The 27,427-nt window shown below is 37.4% G+C and overlaps 1 long non-coding RNA gene across 1 annotated transcript; it reads right to left on the bottom strand.

The window, feature by feature from the left end:
* Positions 1 to 2,611: 2,611 nt before the first annotated feature.
* LOC104006232 (uncharacterized) lies at positions 2,612 to 15,332 on the bottom strand. Its single transcript, XR_679854.5, has 3 exons — positions 15,151 to 15,332; positions 4,503 to 4,706; positions 2,612 to 2,759 (listed from the first exon to the last, which is right to left on the bottom strand). It is a non-coding gene; the product is annotated as an uncharacterized LOC104006232 (long non-coding RNA).
* Between the last annotated feature and the right edge of the window lie 12,095 nt (positions 15,333 to 27,427).

Genomic DNA, 27,427 nt, shown 5'->3' with positions numbered 1-27,427 from the left:
GGGGCCCACCCTACTCCAGTATGACCTCATCTTAACCAATTGCATTAGCAACAATCCTATTTCCAAATGAGGCCACATTCTGAGGGTTAGGACTTCAACATATCTTTTCTGGAAGAACACGTTTTAACCCATAATATGGGGTAAGAGAAGCAAAACACCCAATTGGAAAAGACACAGAGAGGAAAGATGGCTAGAGAGGTTTCCACTTTGGCCAATGATCAAGAATGACAGGTGTATGAGACTCAGTAGAATGAGTCAGTCCTAAGTCTCCAAATCTATCTCAAATGGCAAGGTCAGGTACAGTTGGGATGGACCAATGCTCATTCTGGGGCAGCTGGCTTGACACTGCCCAACTCTAAGGGGCACCTCTTATAGAAAGAGCCACATAGATTACTGTGTGACTGGAGCTGTCTGTTGACCAACTCTAGGCTGTAGCTCACTGTACATGCCTCAGACCACGGGAGAGGAAGTTTGCAACAGGCCAGTGAATTGGGAAAAATCTTAGTATGAATTATGTTGTATACTATATTTTGAAGGCTTTTGAGAGGGCTTCCTCTCTGAGCAAAACACCTTGAGACTAGGATCCATATCTTCTCATTTATAGATATCTCCTTCAGTGCCTTAAAGTCTGATGCAGTAAGTACTCATAAATAAACAATAATGCAATAAGTACTCATAAATAAATAAATGAAGAATTAATTTCTAGTGGTAATAGTGTAGTTACACTTAGTTAAGAGTGGATTCATAGGGAAATGTTTGGAATTGAAAGATTCAATTCTTGGAAAATAGCCCAAGATGTCTGAGAATATGAGACACATTTCTGAAGGACGCAATGTGTCTGTGATTTAGGCTTTAGCAGTTAACTATAACACATTCCTTTGCCTTATAGAGTCAACTCCCAAAAGCATTTTCTATTTGAGTGTTTTTCTAAGAGGTTTCAAACACTTTTATCAGAAAGATGTTCAAAGACAAGTATTCTGGGAGGCCACATTTTGGATTTGGGGGGCTTTTGTTTTTCTTTTTTTGTCATTTTAAGTTTTATAATTCAGTTTTGCCCAGCTGCACAAGAAATTTGTTTTTGCATCATTCTTCTAATGCCGGAAATTCAAATGCCTATATAATAGAAGCTCATGGTGGATAAGAAATGTGATAAACATTATCAAATTAATCCTAAAAGTCTTACAAACCATTTGGTTGAATTTATGCAGATTGTATGAGAAATGGGAAAGGAAAATGCTCTTGGATGACATATTCTAGAAATTGAAATGTGATATTTTTCTAGAAGATTAAAATTACGCAGCAGTTAGGGCAGTCCTAGTTGTGGAGTAAGCAGCAATTCCAAATTAAAGTGGCTGAACTTATTGTCTCATATGACAACTAAAAGCTAGGGCTCTTACTGAAATGATGGATTCCACAGCTTAGGGGCTTCCCCGTGGATCCAGGTTCTTTTAGTCTTTGTGCTGCACCTTCCACCACTTGTCAAGAAATTTCTTTATGGTCACGGGATGGCTGTAGCAGCTCTAGGCATTACTTTTATTCATTTATTTCACAATTGTTCACTGAGTGAGTATTATGTGCTAAGGTTGTAGGTACTGAAAATACAGTGGGACTGAGTGGACCCAGTGGAATAAGCTGGCTATAAGTTTCCAGATAGATCTCCTGCTCTGTTATTAGATAAGAAACAAATTATCTGCCTTCATCAAGTTACACTTTAAAGAAAACAGAGGCTCACAAAAGGGGAGGGGGTGATACATATATTTCAAGTAGTGAAAACTGCTGTGAAGAACAATATTGCTGTGCAAGGTAAAATAGTGTTGAAGGAGGTGTTCCTTTTTTTTTTTTTTTTTCTTTTTCTTTTTTTGGAGGCAGAGTCTCACTCTATCACCCAGGCTGGAGTGCAGTGGTGTGATCACAGCTCACTGCAGCCTTGAACTCCTGGGCCCAAGTGATCCTCCCACCCTAGCCTCCCAATTGGCTGGGACCACAGGAGCATGCCACCATGCCTGGCTAACTTTTGTATTTTTTTGTAGAGACGAAGTTTCTCCATGTTGCCCAGACTGGTCTTGAGCTTCTGGGTTCCAGTGATCCTCCTGCCTTGGCCTCCCAATGTGCTGGGATTCGAGGTGTGAGCCATCGAGCCTGGCTGGAGCTGTTACTTTATAAATAGTTATCAGAGAATTCTTCTTTGGCCTACAAGGTAAGACCTAAATGAAGGAGGGGAGTACACTGTGGGAACTTCTGGAGAAGAGAGCTTCCAGACAAGTTCAAAGCCCCAAGGGTAGGGACATGTTTGATGTGTTTGGGAAACAGCAAGGAAGTAAACATGGCTGGAAAGGAGTGACCAAGGAAATTGGCAAGAAATGAGATCTCAGAGGTGGTACATTGGATCAGAAGGACCGTCTAGCCATGATTAGAATCTTGAATTTTCTCATAATGTGGGAAGTGTTTGGAGAGTTCTGAGCAGGTGGGTGATATGATTGCTGTTTAAAAGGGACACTGGAGGGATATTCTCTTTTTCCCTGTCTAAGGATATTGATGTGTGAGGCTATCAGTATATCCTGAATCTGACTACTTCTCACTCCCCAACCACTGTAAGTCAGTTGTCTCTTACCTGGGCTGCTTCAGTGGACTCCTAAGCACATTCCATATTTCCGCATTGACCCTCTTACAGCGAGTTCTCCAGAAAGCCTCCTTTATGTAAGTTCTCTTTCTTCTTTCTCTGGGATTTGCAGCCATGCTTTTGTGGGAGTTCAGTCAGGCTGGTGGGAAAAATTTTAAGATGAAGTTATAGGAAATAAACACAAACCCTCTTGGAAGGCCTGGAGGTTTGCATAAAGTGTTTGGCTGAAGGCAGCTGAATCCACTTAATAGCTTAGGCCATAGATACATAGGAATGTAGAGGAGTTTATCCAAAGAGCTCGTTTACTTATGTGGTCCTAAAACTAACCTTTGATCACTCACAGGCAGGATGGCTCTCCCGGGATGGGGACGACCAAATTAATTACACACAGATGTGTTGACTCAAAGCCTTTGTCATTAAAACTGTGCTAAATAAATGCCTGCAGGGCCAGCTAGTCGGGCCATGGCTGCTGACTCTTTACAGCACCTTCCTTGGTGTCTGTGAGCAGCTTGGACCCCTAGCTGCTCTTTCAGTGAATATCGGTGTCTGGGTACATTATTCATCTGTCGTGTGAGCTGGGGTCCCCCCCAGGCTTTGACTATGTTTTGGAGGTCTTACAGGATATTTACCTGAAAGACTATATCTTGGCCCCTGGCATTGTGATCAGTGTTCCTGCAGGGTTTGCATTAGATACTCACGCATCCTCTTTTCAATCAATTTTGGTTTGGGGTTTTTCTTGGCCACCTCATTAATAAGGTGTCGTTGAAGTACATACTACCCACCCCCTCAGAGGAATTCTTGACAGTTGTCTCCAAATTAATTATTTACTGTGTACCTTCTCAGCTTTCCTGGATTTCAACTATATTTTCTTTGCTTCTAGGATTTTGAAACGTCTTTTTGAAAATATCCTTTTGAAATATCTCAAAAGGGTCAATACTGCTATTTTAGAATGAGTAGTGTTTTTTCTTTTGCAGGGGGAAGAGTATGTAGTTACTGGTCAACATGAGGAACAAAATGAAGTGCATTTTAAGCAGGCCAAAATTTTTTCTTTTCTTTTTTCTTTTTTTTCTTAAATAAAGAACTTCTTGCCTTCTAGGGTATAAAGGCTTTTGTATTCCTTCAAGCAGAGAACAATCAAGTGCCTTGGTCATTTAGATATTCACCAGGCAGAATAATTTGGGTATCATTGTCTGAAACCAGTGGTCTTCAATCTTTCTTCTACTTTGGGTTAGAGTTCTGAGTGATGGCTGTAGGCTCCCAGGACATTATTCTCTCTCTTAGAATGAGCACAAGGCTAGAATCTTCCAAGTCAGGGAAACCTAATTCCATTAGGTTTATGATTGCTAGTGGAATTCAGTTTTTGATATGATAATTCTTATTATCGCTGATGGGAGAAAATTATCTAAATATGTTAAAAGGTATTTGGCAAGCTTTTTCTTCTACTCAATTATTCGTATTGGTTAATCAAGAATATATAAAAAGATTTATATAATCATGTTTATGTTTTGTTATAAAGTTTTTGATGAATACTTTAAATTTTCTTCATAAAACTAATTATGCCAACTCATTTACTTTTGCTTGGGTAAGTTCTTTCTGTAATGTTGAATATAACCACTAATCCCAACTCTCACTTATGACAAATTAGGGCTTCCAGGCCCACAAATGCAGATCCTGCAGGTCACGTGCCCCAGAGATGGAAAATGTGATTTCTCCCAGGGGCCAGATATACAGACCATTATATCACCTCACGCTCTGAGAAAGTCTCCCCTCTCCACATTTACCGTGCATCCTCTGACTGCAGAGCATCTTTATCTCTGACCTCTAAGCAGGGTCACTCTTGTAACAGCTGAGAGAAAGCTTTCAGGAATGAATGAGTGCTCACAGAAATCAGGTAGCATGCTCCGTCCAGCATGGTGATCATTTCTGACAATGCTGATCGAGAGGCTTCTTCTGCAGTCCATTGATTTCAGTGTCAGGCAGATGAAAAGTAGCATATTGATGAGACTTTGCCAAAGGTGTCTTGTCAGATAAAAGACCAATAGAGGAAGCCAACTTAAGACAGGCCATTGCATCAATTTTCTTGGTGCTGAAGGAAAGAGAATGAACTGTGATGTTGAAACTAATCGATGACTGTAAAGATACTCTTAAACTCATACAATAAATTGTTTTGATTTACAAAAAAAAAAGAGAAGAGTGATCTACAAAAAGGATAAAGGAAAATAGGCCACATAAGGTGAAGTAAATGATTTTCATTTGCAGCAATAGTGAAGTTACAACTGAGACTTTTTTTTAATATTTACCTGTACTAAAGGCTTTTCTGTATAGCAGGATTGTGTAAAATATCTTGTGCAATGTTTTTTGACTTTTCAGTATTGGCTTCTAGAACTCAAAGTTGAGAGTAAAGGCCTAATGGCTTCTAGAACTCAAAGTTGAGAGTAAAGGCCACTCTTAATTCAGAGAGAATCTCAGATGAAGGTGCTGGTCTCCAGCTGCAAGGGCTTGGTGAGAGGTGCCGCTTGAGTAGGATCAGAGATGAGCACTTTTTTCAAGCTCTTTCCTTCCTCTATCCATCCATCCTCTGTTTGTATAAAGAAGACTGGAAAAGGGCTAGGAGGTTATTTTTAGGGGCCTTGTCCTAGGCACTTACTGATTTCTTTTCTCAAGCTTAAGGGAGTAGGAAACCAAAGACTGTGGGTATCAATAAGAAATGGACACTTGTTTTTCTCCTTGCTGTCTTCTGAGCAATAGCATTTGCAAATTTGTTCTGGTGTTTTAGGGGCAAGAACACTAAAGGAAGATGATGTGAGCACTGAAGCCAAATGAAGGCAGCACAGGTCAGTCCTGTTAAGTGTTTCATGGTTCCCAAAAATGAGCTGGGAGAGGGTGCAAAATATAACTGAAATAGAGAGAGGTGGCTGCAAGCTTGCTGGGGTCCACTACAGGCTAGGATGTGATATGGTAGCTAGGTGATATCAACTTTTGAAGATGTATTCATATTTCTAAACGAAATACCTTGGAGCTGAGTCCAGTGCCAGCAGGGTCTTGGGACCTTTTCCTCTCTATTTCTACTGTATAGACCACAGCTTGATTAATGGTGCTGAGCACAGAGAATCAGTGAGGATCTTTGTTGCACTACTGAGGTTGGAAAACATGTTTATCTCTGATTCTGCTGAAGTGGCACCTCTCACCAGTAATATGCTTTTTTTCACATGTGGGAACTCATGTTAGGCAAGAGCAGTTCAGGCCAACCAAGAAAAGGACATTTGCCATGCGCAGGCATGTCAGGAGGTAGATCTCCTTTCTTCCTCCCAGCACTGATGCCAGAGGAAGACTGCAAGGAAGAAGGAGCAGGGAGGTGGGAGAGAAGACTTCCACCCCCAACTCCAGGCTCTGGAGTCAAGGTCTAGTAGCCTTCATGGGTCTGAGGAGAAGGGAAAAGCCTTGACTCTAATGGGAGGTTGATCTGGACCAAGTGTGAATAACTGAAGGTGACAGAAAAACAATGAGATTGGATTTAGAGACTGTTAGCAAAGGGAGTTGGCAGCACAGCTGATAGAAATTATTGGAAAAAAATGTCCACACTTAACAACTCAATGACTTGAGACTTCTTGAATAAACCATGACATCACTTTCTCTAGAGAATATTTTAATCTGAGTAATTGCAGGTTTACTTATAAGGCAAAGAGAAGATTTGTTGTTAATCTTCAAAAAATAAGGGATCCAGGCCTGGCACAGTGGCTCACACCTGCAATCCCAGCACTTTGGGAGGCTGAGGCAAGAGGATTGCTTAAGCCCAGGAAGTCGAGGCTGCAATGAGCTGAGTTCATGCCACTACACTCCAACCTGAGTGAGAGAATGACACTCTGTCTCAAAAAAAAAAAAAAAAAAGAAGGAAACCTAAAAATTTAAAATTATGATAGCAGCAATGTAAATTCATTCCTTCATGGGGTTGGGGGGGCACGGTGAGGACTGAGGTGCCCCAGCTCAACATCATTTTGCCTCTGCTGACCTGACATCTGGTTGCAGACACAGGAGACAGTCCAGGTCAGATCACTCAAAGCTGGCCCAAATTGCCAATCACAGACCTGTGAACTGAATAACTTATTTTGGTTTATGCCAATAACCTTTAGGATAGTTTGTTATGAAGCCAAAGCCAGCTGATACAACAGTATGATGTGCTGTCTGAAAATCATAAAGAACATTTAAAATAAAATCATCCCATGTTACCATCGCCCTAAAACAGCTCAGCATTGTAGAGTTAGTTTATTACTTAGCCTGGGCCTGAAATTCCATTAAGATATGTTATTCTTAAAATTTCCGATGGTATAAATCGTTTATCAGACTACATTCTCTTTCTAGCATGTGTGTGCAGGCATGTAGAATTCTCTGTTCAGACACTGGCATTATTGAGTGATTGCTTGTGTAGGGTCACCTTCCACACCAGTGCTTCCGCTTCATGAGGACTCAATTGAATTTTCACAGTTTAGCCCTGTCCTTGGTCAGATCAGAGGCCCAGTTTGCTCAAAGTAAATAGTGATGGTGACAGCAGTAGCACTAGCAGCAGCAGAGAGAACACCCAGGCTGACCTTGGTGGCAACTGATGAAGCTGGATTTTATAATTAGCATTTGCCCTGAAAAATGTTGTCTTCTACTGTGATTCTTTTTGCCCAATCTTATTGTTTATAAGAAAAATATCCATTTGTTCCTGTATTTATTGTTAACATTAAATTCCTCACGGTTTTTTTATTTTTATTTCGCTAGTTTTGGGGGAACAGGTGGTGTTTGGTTGCATGGAAAAGTTCTGTAGTAGTGATTTCTGAGATTTGGATGCAGTGTTACCTGAGCAGTGTACACTATACCCAGTGTGCAGTTTTTAAAAATTTTTTAAAATATTCATTTATTTTTTCTCCTTAATAATATGCTTTGACTTTTTAAAAATCCTTTCTCTAGTTCATTATAATAGGCAGTTAATAAAATCAGACCAAAGTAAGAGGTCTGCTTGGCATGATCTGGAAACAGCTATAGATCTAGGAGTCTGGAGACTTAAGATTGGTTCTTGTCTCCTTCACTATTTTGCAGTGGTATGTTAGAATGAATTGCCTTCAGTTTTTCCCACGATTAAAGTCAGAATAGAATGCCACAATTGGCTCAGAGTGTGGTAAGTAAGATAATATGGAGGGAAATAATCTCCCTCCAGACAGGACATAGAGCGGCATTGCCTAAGCTTGAGAGGAAGGCCGTATCCCCCAAGTCTTGTGGCATGCAGGAGGAACTGGGTATGCTTTCACAAAAAATCATCTACCATCACAGAGCATCTGGTAGCTTATCTGTGCCTCCTATTCCTCCTAATTTAAAGTGATAATTTATTAGGCTGCTGTAAATAGAAATAGCATTCATAGATGACCAACATAAAATCTTGAATAAAAATATATTAATTTCAACAAGCAAGTGAAAGTATTCAATAGCTGAGGAAATCCAATTAATAGAACAAACACAAGTGCAATATATAAGTATTATTAATATTTTTCTCAGGACAAAAAATCTTCTCATGAGGGCATTTACAAAACAAAGTTTCTTTTGAGGAATTAGCAACATAAGAAATAAATATATAATTGTAAAAATTAATAAATCTTCAAATGTGAATATTTATATTGATGGTCCTATTCAGAGCCAACTAGAATAAACTGAAAAACACAATCTAGGCACATCAAAGTTCAGAAGGAAATAACTTTGAGCTCCAATTCTAAACACAGCCAAATCATCAGTAATAGGTATGCAAGGACTCCTTGAAAGAGAAGAAAAGAATGGTATATATGATACAATAAACAGTGACAGGCAAAGAAATCAGCAAGATGTGTAGTTGTCTAATTTTTAGTTGTAAAAGTAATATAGAACAAAAAAAATGGGTGTTGGAGTGAGTAAGGTGGGTTGGGTAGAAGATGATGTGAGAATAGAGAAGTCTAAATGCACCAGGCTTCTAACTACTTACAGAAAAATGTTTTAAATATGTTAAAACTTCAAGGTTACAAGTAGAAAATTGTAAATAAAACATATAACTTTCAAACAAAAAAGAAAAAATAGTTTAAAGACCCTCCATAATCAAAAAATAATAAAAAGTTAAAAATAAAGCAAGTAAACAGAAAACTTTTCCAAATAACTTTACATAATAAGGAAATCAAACTAAATTTCTATTTAGTTTCAAATTTCATTAGAAATACATGGCAATTGATGTGCATACCAAAAACTACGAGAGCTAGCCAAAGTAGTACTCAGTGGCAAATTTATACCTTAAATGCATTTGTTAGACAGTAAAAAAAAAAAAAAAATTAGATTTTTCAACTCAAGAAACTAGAAAAAGAAAAGTAAACAACCCCTCCAAAGAAGTGATTTCTAAAGATAAAAAAAGGTAATGAAAAAAAAAATAGAATTTACCAGTAAGACAAAATTTTGCTTATTTGCTCCTTTTAAAGATACTCTGTTAAACACACACACACACACACACACACACACAGTTGTGATTTTAATTTTAAGAAAGATAGGTGAACACTAAGTACAAATATGTATATGACTAGAAATTTCTGTGGAACATGTCCATATACATTTTAATAGAAATGTATATAGAAATGTCTAAAGATAATGGCCTAATAGCATATGCCCATCAGTTGTCCCTTCCTGATTCACCAATGAAATGGTAGACAATAAATTAAAAGGTTAACAAACAAAGAGAATAGAAATGAGGTTGTTAAGGGATCATAGATTTTAACACATATTTAAAATATTGAGAACAGATGGAAGCATGATGATTGATGTCACAGGGTAGAGAAACTAGAGCTTAGAGCACATCAAGAGCAGATATATCATAAAAGACAGCCAATTTGCTCCAAATCTATGGTTTCTCAAACCCTAGGGTGCATCAGAATTGCCTGTTGTGCTTGTTAAAAGATAGATAGATTTCTGGGCTCTGTCCCTACAATTTCTGATTCAATAGGCTGGAGTAGGACCTGAGAACTTACTAGAAATGCTGATGTGGATGTTGTTGGTTTGGGGACAACATTTAGAGAGCTGTTGTTCTAGATAATCTTGGATAGGTTCAGAATTTTGAATCATCAGGTACAGTGGAGGAAAAGAATGACAAGTGGGGCAGAAAACAGGCAGCTAATCAAAAGTCTGTGTATAATCTGATCTGCACAGTCTGTGTATTTTGAACAATTGTTCAATCTGCTTTTCAAACACACAGAATGTTCAAAAACAGAAATCTTTGCTTAAGCAAGTAATGAGAGGCTTTTTTCACTGGAGCTCTGTTGAAAAGGCCTGCTGAGAATTAATCTGTTTTGTTTGAGTTTCCTACGAGGCAATATATTCACATAGTACTTGTTCAATTAAAAACCAGGTATAGATGGTACACAGTAGTGGCATTTGATTACTGTCACCGTCTTTACCTAAAAAGATGAGAAAATATTCTAAAAGCGTCTTGGTCCTCAAGAAAGAGGCTTTCAAGAAATATACTTTTTTTGGTCTCTAGAAAAACTGAAAGAAAAGAAAATATCTTCATCCACATATTGCAGAGTTCGTTTCTCTGTTCTGTCAAGAATCAGATTAGAGCATGTACATATATGAATGATGAACCTCTTAATATCCATATTTATAATGGAAATGTCTGCTAGTAATGACTGGAATAATATAACTGCTATATTTGTAACTGTTTGTAATGTGTCTCAGAGCCCAGATTTTCTCACTAAAGTTGCATTATTTAGGGCTAGACAAAAAAGCTACAATTCATGAGACAATAATAATTTTCTCACTAAAAAATGAATAAGCACTAGTATATATGCCTGCTGCCTTATTATTTTAAAATAGCTCAAGTCAAATTTTTATACCTTCAAATGCTATTTTTTGTTTCTAAAAATCCTATGACTTAACAAATGTTACTTTAAAAATTTAAGAGTCCAAAATCAGACCCACTATAAACTGTATTCCCTTTTTCTTTACTTGTGTGAACCTCAGTCTCTTTATCTTACAAATTTCAGCTGAAACCAAGTGCATATTTCAAAGTCAATTCCAGTAAGGAATTTTGCTTTGGTCCCCCAGAGTAGTAAACCATAGCAGACCATGTTCCTTGTTACCCAAATAGACATCCAGCAGAACTATTTTCCTTCTATGCAAGGCATCTTGCAAAACAACTCTTTCCATCCCAAGATCTTGTGACAAAACTCGTTTGCACTCCAGGTTTTCATGCCTTTCCTATATAACTTCCTTCTGTTAGGCCATCACCAACAGTGTAATGAAAAAAGGATGCCAAGACATCGTGTTGCCAAAATACAGTAGTTGACATGCCAGATGTCTAGTCTTTGCTGTCTCTCTTAGTTAGGTGGTTGATTCCCTTAAGGAGCCAAACACTATTGGGGATTTTGACTTGGTATGTGCTCTGATGGAAAAATAAAAGGCCCTTAGCAGGTGAGCTTTGATGTAATACAAAAGGAAGAAAAGGAAAGAGCCTATTGAAAACAAAAACAGGCCTGGCACGGTGGCTCATACCTGTAATCCCAGCACTTTGGGAGGCCAAGCTGGGCGATCGCCTGAGATCAGGAGTTCGAGACCAGCCTGGCCAATATGGTGAAACCCTGTCTCTACTAAAAATACAAAAATTAGCTGGGTGTGGTGGTGCATGCCTGTAGTCCCAGCTACTCGGGAGGCTGAGGCAGGAGAATCGCTTGAACCCGGGAGGTGGAGGTTGCAGTGAGCTGAGATTGCGCCGCTGTGCTCTAGCCTGGGTGACACAGTGAGACTCTGTCTCAAAAACAAAACAAAAAAAAAAAAAAAGAAAAAACAGAAAAAGCAAGAAACAAACGAACAAAAGGAAATGGGGAAAAGGAGAGGAATTTTCCCCCCTAAACACTCAGAGAGAATGTAATTCTAATTATTATCATTTTTGTCTCTAATTTTCTTTCAACTTCTCTGAGATATGTACATCAAAATCAGATAAACACTACTAAAAGTAAACATATGTATGTATAGAGTATCTGTTACTCTCCAGATTCTGTTGAAAGCCTTTCATGCCTTACGTCTTTTAATTCCCACAACAACTCTTGTGTAGTGGATATTGTAAATTCCCATTTTACAGATGATGATACTGATGGTCAGGGAGGTGAAATAGCCTGTCCCGTGTTGATGTAGATATATTAATGCTGGGGCTGGAATCCCAAATATGTCTGACTCTGTATCCCATGATATTAATGCAGAACTACTGGAAATCAGACAATAGGATGTCAAACTTATAAAAGGTGAAAAATGCCTTTAATCAATTGCCTTTGTATTTGCAGTAGTACAGACTAACCTCTTATTGATTAATTAAATTTACCACACGCAGTATAATTGATCAATTTTTTACTGGAACAACCAACTCCTATCTTGTGTCTTAAAGACTGGCTTGACATGAAATAATTTGTTGGGGGCTTGACATCTAATGTTATCTAATAACATTAGTAATGCTGGGCCGGGCACGGTGGCTCACGCCTGTAATCCCAGCACTTTGGGAGGCCGAGGCAGTGAATTCACAAGGTCAGAAGTTCGAGATCAGCCTGGCCAACATGGTGAAACCCCGTATCTACTAAAAATGCAAAAAATTAGCTGGGTGTGGTGGCGGGCGCCTGTAATCCCAGCTACTCTGGAGGTTAAGGCAGGAGAATTGCTTGAACCTAGGAGGCAGAGGTTGCAGTGAGCCAAGATCATGCCACTGCACTCCAGCCTGGGCGACAGTGCAAGACTCTGTCTCAAAAAAAGAAAAAACAAACAAACAAACAAAAACCGCTGATGTAGCAATTCATCACCTATCTAAAACCCTAAGGAAAATACAAATATTTCTCCTGCCTAGTATTATTTTGTTTTTATAAAGAGAGAAACTAAGACATTTGTTTAAATAAATAATAAATTACTGCTAAGGTTTATAACAATACCACATTCATTCAAAGATTACTGAAGGCTTTTGCCTGATACCAGCTTTTGTCTTTTTCCCTTAGGAAAAATGTTTTATCCGCTAATGGGTATTTTGTATAAGAATACTGCTTTAGGAAAAGTGATATCAGTAATTGTGCACAAAAACTAAATAAATAATAAACAAATGAATGAATCAGACACCAAAAAATTGATAAAGGTTTATGATTAACATTGCAGAAGAGTAGCAAAGTCTGGTCGAAGTTCTTTGTACTAGAGCACAATTCCCAACTTTGAGAAATAACTTCTGACTAAATTTCAAAGAGGAAAATATTTTCAAGATAATTAAGGAAACAATGCAATAAAGTCTAAATAGATTAGCAACCAATTCCCACTTTGCTGCCTTTCTTTTTGTTTTCTCGAAAATATTTTACTCTTCGCATGAAAAATCTCGGATACTTACCAACTCTTTAGAAAATTCTTCGCTACCAAGAGTCTGTACCTTAGCTCGCCACTTTTCCCTACTCTGTCCCAGGGACTGCTGTGTTCTTGAGCCCTGTGTCATCCTCATGGTCCAGGAGTGCCTTAAAGAGTTAATATACTTCCTGAGCCATTCACTTACTTGGCTGGTTGTGGGGAGAAATGAACATATTCATCATGAAATGATTCAAGAGAAAGTTTGTTTACCACTTTAGAAGAGATTTTAAATACGAGATTAAAATAATAGTTTCTTAGTGATCATTTAAACACGTTTCATTGGAAACCTATTTTTTTTATTCCATCCTGTGACACAGAGGCTACCACTCCACTGTCTTCAATTTCACCTGTCTACTGACCAAATTTCCAGCTGCCTGATAAATATTGCCCCTTGTTTTTCTTGCAGACATTTCAAACTTGACATTTCCAAAATTTAAATTGTCAACATTCTTCAATACACAAAGCTTGCTTTTCTCTAAAGAAAAATTTCCTAATTTTGTGTCATAATCACGTTTTGAGCATTTAATACACAACTCTGCCCTTAGTAGGGGGACATATTTTTTAAAGCAAAGGCTAAAGTAAAAAGTTTCTCTACCCAAACTTGTAAATAATGACATTCATTGCCCATAGCTACATGGGGGTGGGGAGAGAGTGGGGAAAGCGTTGTCAGAGATGTAAATAACATACTTTCTAGCTAAGGGACGTAAGCTCTGTCTTTTCACTTATTTTTCTTCAATTTGTTCAAATTTTTATTTTGTCACTCATAATTCAAAAACAATTTAATGGAAAAACTTCAAGTGTTGTATATATATTAGTCCTCGATGAGAACTAGAATGTAAGAATAATTTTACCAACATGGAATTTAAAGTTTTTTTATTTACTGAAGGTTAATTTTTCTCTTCACCGGAGAGCACCATGAAGGTCCCTACAGACAATATTATTTCCACCGGGCATCTGGCCACACGTTTACTAACCTGAGGTTTCATTTTGAAAAATAAAATGCCTTGTCCTTTCTTTGAAAGGACAAAAAATCTTTGCCATAAAACGATTTCCCGTGGGTCTAAGTTTGTCATATTTACTTCTATAAAGTGGCAGCTTATCCCACTGGTTCTATTTTCATTTGCTCCATATAGTTCTCCTTCACCTTTGCTTGTAGATCTTTCTAGGAGAAGTCAACAGAATGTCTCTGTCTGTGGAAATGTGTGTTTATCAAAGGGGAGGATTGGGCCAAGTGAAAATGAGGAAGGTAACAGGCATCGGCTCCCCAGATATCCTCAAAGCAAGGCCAGTCCCTGTTCAGGGAGTGGGAAGTGTGTTTCCTAAACTCTTTCATTCGGGTTAGGTTCCCTCACACCAGTAATTTAGTGAACAGGAGAGTTCAGGCTTGTCCCCAAGAGTGCCTAGATTGCCTGTTCTGTGAATGAGTATTGTCTAGAGATAACTTTTAGAATGCCTTCTTTGAAGAGGCTGCCAAGCCCTGGGCAGCAAGTAGGAAGGGAAATTGAAGTAGCTTTGGGGACAAGTGCTTTCTCTTCTCACACATGCCACAAATGGCTTAATGCTTACACAAAACCTATGGCCATAAAATTCCTTCCAGTTGGTTCCTTATAGGAAACAGAATAAACCACAGCCTGCCCATTATGGAAGGCTAGCCAGCTTATTACCCCGCAGGGATGAAGGATCTCTGGCTCCAAAATGTCTCAGGGTTTTCTTCAGCTTGGTATGTAGAACTGCTGAACTATCACCTCTGAGAAGCAGGAGATAATAATAAACAGGTTAAGGAATCATTAAGGCAAACCTTGCTCATTGATAACATTTCCTTCACATTCCTTTTATTAAATGCTTTTAAAGCTTGCTGCCAAATAGGCCTACAGTGCATTAAAACTCCTGCTGAAAGGAACAGCCTAATCTAATATGGGAAAAGATGAAGAGCCATGAAAGAGTGCATTGAGCTTATTGTCTTAGATGTGGAATAAGCATCATCTTTGTGGTTCATATTGCCATTAAAAACTCTACTTGTGGTATGTAGTTCTTACCACAGTCAATGCAGCTAGCAGACATGATGTGAACTATGAAGCTATATTACAAATGAAAGGGGGGTTTTTCTTCCCAGGGAAGCATACCTTGTAGTGTTGTCATCATGTGCCGGCCTCATCAGCTGGGATACAATATTTTATCTGGACGGTCACTGGGAACATTTCCATTAGCATCAGTTAATCCTTGACCTTCATCCTGTGTTGCTATTTGGGTTTCTTCTGGAGGGTGAATTGATGCCACAGAGCTTATCTGCATTAGCTAGCGCATCCTGTAAAAGAATTCCAAATAGTTTCTGTCATATGGGCTGGTGCAGGATGGGGATTGGTTAACTGTTCACTCCTAGCATTTTTGCACCCTGAATGTGATCAGGGAGTAGCCAAAAGTTGGTGAAAAGGAAAAAAATAGGTTGTTGACAGCACAGCAGTAATAGAGTCTTGAAGCCCCAGTTGGGGAATTAGACTGGCCTAGAAGAACAGCAAGGCTGAATAGGTCAAGAAGCAATGAACCTTAAAGCAGCTTTAAAAGGAAACAGATGAATAGAGTGAAGAATTCAGCAGGACACTGAGGCCTAAAAGCAGGCTCAGAAAAATCCCAGCAACACTAAAAGAAAGTATGAGCTGCTGCCAAAGGAAAAGGAAATTTGAGCTGGATGGGGACATTTGGGAAGGAGTACATTTTGGCAGGCAGTCCGGGTAGATGCAACATGTTACGATATGTGTTTCAGTTATTGAGGAATGATATTGGGTAAATCGATTAACAAGAACTCAACACTATTCAGTTTTATAAAAAATATAAAAAAACTTCTGAAAAAGACAATTCTGAATTCTGAATCACTTCACATCATATGTCCGACTTTGTTTCTCTGACCTTCTCTTAACGACACAGACTATTTGTCTCCACTATCTACCCTCTTGAATAAGGAAAGATGCTATATTAGTTGGGAATCTTTTGTTTATTAATAATAAAAAATGGACTCAAGTTGTCTTATGGAACATGGAAATTGATTAGTTCTCCAGACCTAATATGACTGAATTCAGGTGTTCAAAAATGTAATGTCATCAGACTTAATTCTTTAAAGTCTCTTGGTTCTGATTTTTTATATAGGCTCCATTCTATAACTGACTTTCTCTAGTGGGAAATAAATGGCCACCTGCAACTCCAGGCTTATCTTCTACCCGCTTGGCTATACCAGGAAAAAGAGATCCTCATTTTCCCAACCTTCTCAGTAAAATACCTCTCATGTGAATAACTTTATTACTGATAAAGTCACTTGTCTGCCACAAAACCAGTCACTATGACCAGCATGGGAGGGGGTGGGTGGAGACATGCAAATCTTTGACTGACAGTTTTTGGAAAGTGTGGTGTGCTACTATTAGAGGAAGTATCTTAGACTCTTTTGTGCTGCTATAAAAGAATACCACAGACTCGGTAGTTTATAAGGAACATAAATTTATTTTCTCACAATTCTGCAGGCTGGGAAGTCCAAGATCAAGGTGCCAGCAAGTTCATTGTCTGGTGAGAGTTCAGTCTCTACTTCCAAAATTGCACCTTGAATGCTGCATCCTATGGAGGGAGGAGGGTGGGAAGAAACACTGTGTCCTCACATAGTGGAAAGAGGAAGGGAAAAAAGGGACAAATTGCCTCCATGGAGCCCTTCATAAGAGCACTTTATCCTGTGAATGAGGGAGAAGGCCTCATGACCTAATCACCTCTTACAGGCCCCACTATTTAATACCATTACATTGGCCATTAAGTTTCAACACGTGAATGCTGGAGGGGACACATGCAAACCATAGCATTGCAAGGATGAATGGATACTGAGCAGACTAAAGCAACAGATGTCCACCTCCTATGCTCAGTGGCTGGCAACTTTTCTCCACCATGGACTTGCATTGGATGAGCACTCAACTAAAGCGATGCCACCAGAATGCACCCTGAACTGCTCATAAATCCAGAGACATTTTTACAATAGGATTATTTTTTAAAGAATCCTCTTAGATAAGTTTGACCTTCATCTAGGTAATCTGAAATCAGACCTTATATGTCTTTTAAATAAGCATACAAATGTAGAAATTACCTAAAGAACTGACATACAGGTTGCAGCCAAGAGAATAAACTGAACTTCATGACTTTCTTAGTTCTTTTATAGACCTTGGAAGTTTTAATCAGTTATTTTCTGCCATTTGTGGCTTATTTTGAATATCTGGAGACAATGTTTATGTGTATTTCAAGAGAACCGTGAAAGGGCCTATGTAAATATTATTGTAGTAGTTAACTGTTTTGGAGATCTTAATCAGAATTACATTATTTGTTATTGTACAATTGGTAATTCAAACCCTAAGGATGTGAACTCGTGCAAGGACTTACCTTTTTTAATGTTTCAAAAACTTGTCATAATAGCTAATATAGTATAATGTGTCAAATTATCAAATATAGCAGATAAAATGATTATAGAGATGTCACTTGGCTTGATAATTTTAAGAATAAAATGAAAAAAGGGAAAATGATTATAAAGACGAATTATAAAGAGTCTTATTACAGCTTGGCATCATCCTTTCTCAGGCCTGCTGTATAGCTTTCATTTTTAATAACATTTGAGTCTATGTAATAAATGAATCAATTTTTATAACATGTATTTTTATTGACAAGAAGGAAGCCCAAGTGCTACATTCATCTAAGTTCAAGTTGTACTTTTCTTATAACTAGCATCTTACTATATACAGGAACCTGGAAATAGGAAAAAAATTAAGTTCAACTTAGAGTGCCCATGGAGAATATGGCTTAGTACAAGAATCTTAAAGAGTCACCGCTTTTTTATGTGACTAGAGTCGTGCTAATAAAGTAGCTAATTGAAATTCTAGCTCTAGGGAAAGCCATTAAGGTTAACACACTTCTTGAGGGAGAAAAAAAAATGTTCTTGAGGCAAAGGAATGCTTCGTTGAAAATCTCTTACAGTATTTTTAAAAGGATCTTGGTTGGTGGTCTATGTACGCCCATTGTCTTTAACATTTCTTGCTTGATTTTGTTTGTTGAATGTGATTCCCTTGTACATTTCTTTGTTCTTTTTTCCTTAAAAATGTTGCATGGCTACTTACGTTTAGATCAGACAAATAGGCACGTTCCCCTTCAGGAAGTGCTGTTAACGGGAGGAAGCCCGAGATGTAAGGAACAAAACAAGTTGAAGACCTTTCATAGGTTTCTTTTCTTTACATGACTTTACTTTTGTTTCTTTTTAAAAGATCTTTTGCCAATGACAGTATAAAGTTACTCATTTTTTTTGCATATTTCTTTCCCACCTTCTAAGAATTTTATGTGTGAATTTCTTTGCAATTTTACCACTATTTTACACTTTCACTTTCAAAATACTGTAAGTTAACACCGTCAGCAGATTCCAAACTGCAAAACTTTTGAATTCTCCGAGTCCTACATGTGTAATTGGGTCTATTTACTGCAGAATTTGGAATCAGATGTTTTGTCAGTTAATCCCACTAATTCAAACCATCCAGTTTTCTCCGTCACCCTCTACTTCAAGCAAAACTCACAGTTTTTTATTTTCAAATGAAATTTAAAATGTTATTTTGATTAAGCATAACAGTGGCCAAAGTCACAGCAGAATTTTGTGTGCCTTTTTGTCAGTTACCACACATTTTCTCACTTGCCTCGTTTTGGTGTTTTTAATTGAACATACTGAAGTTGTAGCAAGTTCTTCCCATGAACATTGCTCTATGCACTCCCTCTACTGATACCACCATGTATAAACATTGTTTCTGTGTGTGAGAGATAGAATTTCCCCAGAGGCCCACAAAACATTTAATGAAGTGTGAAGCACAAACATTTCATTACAACATATTGTGTACTTTGCCTTTAATAACTACATTCTTCATCCAAGAAGTCTCGATAGCTTTCAAAAATGAATTACAGTAGTATTATTTTTCCCAGAATATAGTTTTTCCAATGACAGAAACAGCACTTTCCTAAACTATTGTATTTATTAGCAACCTGTTGCCCTTCAACACTAGTGCCATTTTCATCGACCCTGATCAAGTGTGTATCATTTAAACTTCCTTTAAAAATTATTAAAATAGTTTCATGTTATTGGATTCTTTTTCCTTAACTGTTCACAATCACCACTGAAAATGATGCACTGAAAGGGAAAGTGTGAAGTTGCTGAACATTACTTTGAGTGGAGAAGTACATTTAATTGAGGACCTTCATGGTAGTGGGGATATTCTTTTTTTCCCTTCATTGTGCACAGAGGAGGCAGATGAGCTCTGAATTCCTTTGTTTTACTATTTCCCACTTTGGTCTGCTCCAGAGAAACTCTCCATCTTCTGTCTTTATACCCTTCCTTCCCAAGACAACCCCTCTTAGCTATTATGGATACAAAATACAAAATATTGTGGGATGACAATATTTTATGGCCAATATTACAAATATAGGAGATTCTTTGCCTTGTTCAGTGATGTCCTTCATGATTTTATCAGTGTAGTTTCTTAGTTCACTTTTTAATTATCAGTAATTTATGTATAAATAATAATATACAATATATATTATTTTACTTTCTTGGATTCTTTTTGGAATGTAACCTGTTAGGAATGTTATCCAAATATGTGTTCCTAACTAGTGAGTGAGCTTAAATTGGCATATGATAAAGTTATCTTAGGTAGACTTTGAATAGAAGATACAAGAAAAATTATGAATCTATGAGACATACATCTCATCTGTTGTTGAAAGTTACGTTTTTGTTCTATAAACTTTCTGAACTAACACTTATTTTTTTTTTATTGAGGCCAAATAAATTGCTATTGTCCTTGCAGCACAAGACCATCCAAACACTTTTTCATCAGGAAATAGGACTCTCCTTCTCTGCCATTTGCTTCTTCTGCATAGTTTTTGGTAAACCAAGTAACATCTTCAAGAGTGGTAGTTTGGCAACTTACATCAAAGATTTCACTAAGAAAACATTAATGTTTTCACTGACTTCATTTCTCCTTTCTCAACTCTCCTTTGCCTTATTTTGTACTGTGCACTTGATATACATTCACTTATGTGTTATTCATTGTCCACTGAATAAATTGGATGCTTCCTATGTGCACTCCCTATTGGGTACTCCCTATGTGCAAATGGGAGATATGAAGATGAATAAACATAAATCATGCTCCCAGTAGGCCTACTAAATATGGCGGATATTGTAGACTGGATCACTTTACATTCTCTCCAATCCATTTCCATCATGCCTTTTATGTTTGAATGGATGTCTAAAAATGACATTTCTCAAATTCTCTTGTAACTAGGATTCCACATAGGCACTAGATTTCGCCAAACAAATGAACCCACACATAAGACTTTGAAAATGAAAGTGAGAAACATGGAATTGGGCTTATGGGTGGGGAGATTGAAAGTTGTGGTGGAAGCGCTTGGTTTTCCCAAGGCATTTGAAATGTTACAGTCTACATTTTGTCCTTGGTGCTGTATCATGAACTGAGAGGAGGCAGCGGTAATTAAATTTCTATGCAAACAGTTCCCTTAATGTAGCAAAATAATTCTTTTGGCTATATTGTTTCAGGATGTAATTGGTCTAAGCTTGATTTTCTGGCTCTTCCAGGAATTCTATAAACTATTTAGTAGCCTGTGATAAATCCCATTCTGCTTAGACTAGCTGGAGTGGATTCTGTTGTCTGCCTCAAAGGACCCTGACCTTTACTATACAATTGGGAGATATGAGCACAAATTGCTTGAATATCAAGTAAACAGTAAGCAATAGAAAGGTAAAGATAAATTTGTATGAAGAATGGGAGGAAAAGTTATTATTTCTTGCTTGGATGTTCAGAGAGAAAGGGCTATTGGTATTTGAGAAAGGCTTTGAAATATGGGTAAGGTAAACTTGCTGGAATGGGGAAAAGGATATACCAAATGAAGGAATAGAATAGAGTAAGAGATAAGAATGGGAGCAGGGCTGGAGCATATGAGCATAATAAGCAATAATGAGATACAATGAGATTTAATGTTAGAAAGATAAATAGGAAATAATGAGACACTGACATTTTTGTGTAGGATAGATAAGAATCACTGATTGATTTGTTCATTTAACAAGCGTTTCTTGAGACCCTATTCTGTGCCAAGCATTGTGCAAGACAGAACTCTGCCTCATTATGATTAATTTAGTAGTAAAGAAAAGAATATATCTTAGTGACGGGAGCACTGAAGGCAGGGAGCCAAGAGGATTTTACCATAATCTAATGAGAGATAATGAGCAGTGACAATAGGAATGGAGTTTGCTATACTACACTGTTGACTTTTTTATTTGCCCATTTTTATTGCATAGCTCAATTTTGGCTCTGCTGCATTAGTTTAACAATTCTGATGTATTTATTTACACAAACATGACAAATTGTGATTTGTTTATGATTTCATGTTTATGTGGCTTATCACCTCCCATGAGATTGCAAGTACCTGATTAGTAAATGACTCTGATGTTCTAGATTGTTTCTTGATTGATGGATTTAAGAAATCTCCAAATCTATATAAGAGTGGCAGATATGTATCCGAGAACTCTAAGACCCTATAAAACCACATGCAAGCCAGGTGCTAGCACAGGTCATCCAGGCTTTTCTAATAATAATAATAAAAATTGGCTTAAATCCCCATCTCACCTCCAGTGGGAGACCTGCCCTTCTTTGGAACTTCTGAGTGTCCTTGTGATATGGGTTTGGAGTAGGGGAGGAAGTTTGAGATTCTAACTTTCCTCTGGTCCCAAGTTCCCGGATCACCTAACTATCCCAGTTGTGCCATTAGGTCCCATAGTAAATTCCACCCTGCATCCTTTACTGACCACAATACCAACACCAGCCTTGGTGTAGAACAGATTTTTGCTAATGGGTTAGAGTCAAGAGAGGGCTTACATTAAAGCAGGTAAGTGTCTTTCAATTGGTTCTTCAGAAGTCTTACTCCTAGTAGACTGAGACTGAGAACCCAACCTCTGTCAATCTATCTCCAACCATTTATTGGTCAGATCCAGCTTCCCAATACGCTGCTTAGCCTAGTCTCTCTTTTGTTGTTGTTGTTGTTGTTGTTGTTGTTGTCTCCTTTTTTCTATGTTGCTCCTGTCTCCAATCCCCATTAATTTTGTAGATGAAACAATTCAATTACATATTGGTTTACTACTCTCTCCTCCAGGCCATCCCGTTGGGTTCTTAACTTCCTCACCCAAGGCTATCATCCATCATGAAACTTCCCTAACCAAACAGGGAAACTCTTGGATTATCTTATAATATATATTAGTTCTGCTACACAAACATTAAAGAGCATGTATTCTGGGGATATTCCTCTATCAGAGGAGGACTTTTATTCCTGTCAGGAAAAAGGAGCTAAAATTGGCAGAATAAATTTCTCTTTATTTATGAAACATCATATAAACAGAATTAAAATTTCCATTTTTAAATTGCATTAAATTCTATTCTTATTGAAAAAAGGAGTAAGAGATTACTAAAATTTTCTTCTTTTAAAAACAACTTGTTGAAAACTATAAGAAACAAACCTAATTTGTTTCACTGCAGCAACATTGAAATACCACTTTTACAAGAATAGTTGTGCTCCATAAAATGTAAATTTATTTAAATACCTTTGGAAGTTTAAATCCCAAGTATTTTGCTTTGGATCAACCAAAAGTGTTGAAAATAACTATATATATATATTTATTTCATATATATTTACATACATATATATTTATAACTATATGTAGTTATATAGTTTTATGTATAACTATATATGCTTAGTTTTATGTATAGTATATATAACTATGTATGTAACTATATATCTATATATAGTTATATATAACTATATATAATATGTATATAACTTTATATAGTTATATTTATACAACTATATAATATATAAGTATGTATAGTTATATATATATTTCTAAAGTTCTTCCAAATATAATTAATATAGTAGATGGTTTAAAATAAACAGAAACCTTATTCCCTTGCCCATCTGTGAGCCAGAGAGATATTGACTACTGTGAGATCACAAATCAATTAACAAAGGCAGCAGTGGCTTCTAAAGCAAGAGAAAGTATTCAATTAAGCCAGAAAAGCTCAAAGAGCTCTCCTCTGTCTAATGAGTCTTCTGTGACTAGTTCACATCGATACTCCACAAAACCTGAAAAGAGACCACCAGACAGTGCCAAAACAGACATTCATTCTTCAGCCTACACTCTGGCTTTGAAATACCTCATGAACAAACAACCCTTGGGCATCTTTCCTCTTCAGGGTTAAATGTGGGCTGTCAGTTGTTGATAGTATGTGACCCATCTCAATTCACTTCCCTGCACAGATACACCTTCATGACTTAGTAGTCATTCTTTTTCCGGCAAAGGATATGAGTACCTATGGCTGGATGATCTCAGTCTCCCCTATCTTGAACTAGGCAAAGACATTTTTCCAAAGCAATTTTAAAAATAAAATTTGTTCTAGGCTTTTATTTTTTTGGAAATAAAAATAATACACTTTAATTTTGGAAAGTGTTGAAAAAAAAATCACACCCAGAAATGATCATTGTTGATATTCTTTTCAATCTTTTATTCTTAAAAATGCATATGTTCACAAATGTATATATGCTATATTAATGAAACCATACTATTTTGCAAACCCTCATTCAATACATTGTGAGATCTTTCTGTGTCATTGGATATTATCCTAGAGCATTATTCTCATTAACTTTATTATATAAATATATACCATAATTTATTGAAATCAGTTCCATACTGTTGCATATTTTGGTTGTTTCTAATTATTTGCTATTTCAAAAAATGTGTGTGCTTGTGTGATATTGCACCTATTTCATTATAAGAAAATCCCAAGTAGTGTAATTTCTTCATCAATAAATGTGGGAAATTTTTTATCGTTTTGATAAATAGAAGTAAATTGCTCTCAAGAAATGTTATACTGCCATTTCTTGGTTTAGAAGAATGATGATTCTTGTTGTTATTGTTCACTTTAACCTTTTTTATTTCAGTATTTTAATGTTCATACTTTTTCTGGAAACTGCTTTATATTAGTTTTCTGTTGTTGCTAAAACAAATGGCCACAAATTTCGTGGTTTTAAAAAACACAAATTTATTATCTTACAGATCTAGAAGCCAGAAGTCTGAAATGGGACTCACTTGGCTAAAATCAAGGTGTTTGGAGAGTTCTAGGGGAGAGTCCATTTTCTTGCTTTCTAGCTTCTAGAAGCTGCCGGCATTCCTTGGCTTGTGGCCCCCTTCCATCTTCAAAGCCCAGAATGGCCAGTGGAGATTTTCCCACATCACCTCTTTGGTTCTGTCTCCTCTGCCTCCCTGTTCCCCATTTACTGACCCTTGTGATTATATTGGGCCCACTTCATTAATCCAGGATAACTGCTCATCTCAAGGTCATCTAATCGGCAACCTTAGTTCCATCTGCAACCTCAACTTCCCATTGTTAGATAACATAATATATCCCAGGTTCTGAAGATTAGCACATGCCCATCATTAGGTGCCCATTATCCTGTCTACTACATGTTTCATTTCTTGTATGGGAAAATACAACATAGCAAAGAATGTTTAATGGATTGGTACATGCAATTTGAATTCTGCATTTGCATTCTGTATATGTAGATATATGCATTGAATATAGGTCATTTTATGTATTTTGTCCTTCTATGTATATGACTCTAGGAAAAACCATAAATTTACTTCTGGGCAATCTTTTCCATTAAAAATACCTCCTAAATCTGTAAAAATTTTAACAAGAGACTTGTGACATCAGCTGTATCAATCTCATTTGGATTGTTATACATGTTGATAAGCAGCAGTGAGAAATGAACTTTAAAAAGGAAATCTTGAGAAAACTCTTATCATTAAAAGAAATTGTTACATTGATATAAACTTTAGCACTGAAAAAACAATGTTTTGGTTGTACTTTCATCGTTTTTCTTTCTGTCACTGATGCCCTGCAGGATTCCAGAGTTTCTTCATTGCTTTTGGCATTGCTTTTTTGTCAAGATGCAAATAGGTTGCAAACAAACCAGTAGATTGAGCTTTGCCATAGCCCTTCTAAACCCAAAGGTTTAGAAGGTGCATTGCTTCATGACTGTAAGTGATCTAAAAATAGTTGGGTAACTTTCCATGCACAAGTCTTAGAGTTCATTCCTATCATGTTCTGCTGAAACATATCAAGACCAGAGCACAGTGCCAAGAAATTTGAGTCTGCCCAGATTAATTGGGTGTGAGACAGCCTGGAAAAATAAAAAGCTGCAATAAGGTTTAAAGTGAAGTGGATGGTAAATTTTTTCCCTTTAGAGTAAGCTTAGATAAGGGCAGAAAGGGCATAAGGTAAACCACCATGACTTAGCTCCATCAAGAAGCACTCCAAAGCAAAAGAACAGCCCCAACACAGCTTTAGCACTTCTGGTTTTCAGAACACAGTTGGATGTAATGTCAACATCAAGGAACTGACAAAATGAAGCCTACTGGTGTGAAAGGAACATCCACCCCACTCCTTCTAAAGAAGCTTCTAAATATCAGTTGTCTAAACCTATTGATAAGCATGGATGCATTATTAATGAAGCCAGCAGCCTGCCTGGTGCTACTCAGATGGTTCAAGCATTTAGTAGGAAATATTTCTGTGAAGTTCTGCACAAAATAATGACAGCGTCTGTCTTAAATCGAAACAAATGGCTGTTGCAAGCTCTGGGGAGGCTGGGAGCAAGCAGCTGCTTTGCAGAGAAAGGCAGAGGGCCACCACCTGCTGAAGACAGGCGAGCAGGCAGAGGCCACTGAATATTGACTACTTAATAATTCAGGATAACAGGAACCCCTGGCTCTTCAAACATGGCACTGCCCCTTCATCATGGGCTTTTCATCACCCTAATGAGTTACTCGATGAATTGGATGCTAAAATGTCTTCCAGCAATTCTCCAAAGTCTAGGACTCAAATTGCCACAATGAAAAGTTCTCCTTTGCAACAAAGGGTCCATGTTCTTATTTTATCTGTCTCTTCTTTTCTTTTTTTCTCTTTCTTCCTCCCTGTTACCCTCTCTTCCTTCATTCTCTCTTTCACCTTTTTTTACTTCCACCCTGCCATTTATGTCATGAGAATGCCAAGTAAAATATTGTTAGAAAAAAGCTTTAGAATCACCATTCTCCACAAGCTTCTGATACAGTAAATTTAAAAAACAACAAAACGATGCATGTTGGTCCAATTAGTTTTCTACCAGAAACATTTGAAGAAGTTCATGTGCTCAGTGGAGCTTTTTCTTTGGAGCCTCCCATAGCCAAGCTTTCAGATGAATGCAACTTCCCTGTCATTTCACAAAGGAAGAGATAAACACTTGGGTTCAGCAGAATGATTTCAGCCAACAGGACCACCCTGAGCCACCTATGAAGCTGATTCTTATGACTCATAAAGACCCAAACTACAATAGGGGATTTGAGATTTAATTGGTCACACAAAATGGCAATGTGGACAAAGTGATATTTTTATGGACTAGTTGAAAAACAGTTTTCTTGGTGTTCTTTCTCATTTGTTTAACGTGGACTTGTTGAATTCCACATGTCAGATATGAGGCTGGGTCCTGGGAATACAACAGTGATCAAGGCCCACAAGCCCTCTGCTCTCATGGGGTTTAGACACTTTTTGGGGATATGAAAATAACAAGAAAATAAACAAATATGCTTTTATATTTTATATATATTGTATATGAAATAGACAAATATATGTAAAATAACAAACAAATATATAAGAGCAACAATTACTGATTGTGTTAGGTGCCTTAAAGGATATAAACAGAGTGCAAGGGAGAAAATAATGGTGTGAAAGGGAAGGGGCTACATAGATTTGAGTTGGGAAGACAGTCTTGCTAAAGAGGTGAAATTTTAGCTGAGACCTAAAAAGTGAGAAGGAGCCAGCCATGGAAGAAGTTAGAGGACAAGCATTCCATGCAGGAGGAAAATCAACTGTAGAGATTCTACACTGGAAGACTTACCAGAAAGCCATATGGTTGAAGCATAGTGAGTGAGCAGGAGAGGGCTTGAGATAAGGTTGGAAATGTTTGTCTTAAGTATATAGGACATTTCAGCATTACAGAATGTGACTTTCCCAGTATCCATTCTTCCCTCATTCCTTACTAACAAAGTCCTGATTTTATTCTAAACAGTAAAGCACCGAGATAAAAAGACTATATTTCCTGGCTTATTTTTGCAGGTGAGGATGGTTATGCTATGTAAGTGGAAGACATTAAGACATTGGGTAGGATTTCTAGGAAATCTTATTACAGGGACTGACTCAGCCAGAAGACATGACCTTTTGTCTTTCCCCTCCTTCCTCTTTTTCTTCCCTGGAA

The sequence above is a fragment of the Pan troglodytes genome, chromosome 3 (genome assembly GCF_028858775.2).
Source record: "Pan troglodytes isolate AG18354 chromosome 3, NHGRI_mPanTro3-v2.0_pri, whole genome shotgun sequence".
Lineage (NCBI taxonomy): Eukaryota > Metazoa > Chordata > Mammalia > Primates > Hominidae > Pan > Pan troglodytes.
Note: the sequence above shows the minus strand (reverse complement) of the source record. Positions and strands in the feature narration are given on the sequence as shown.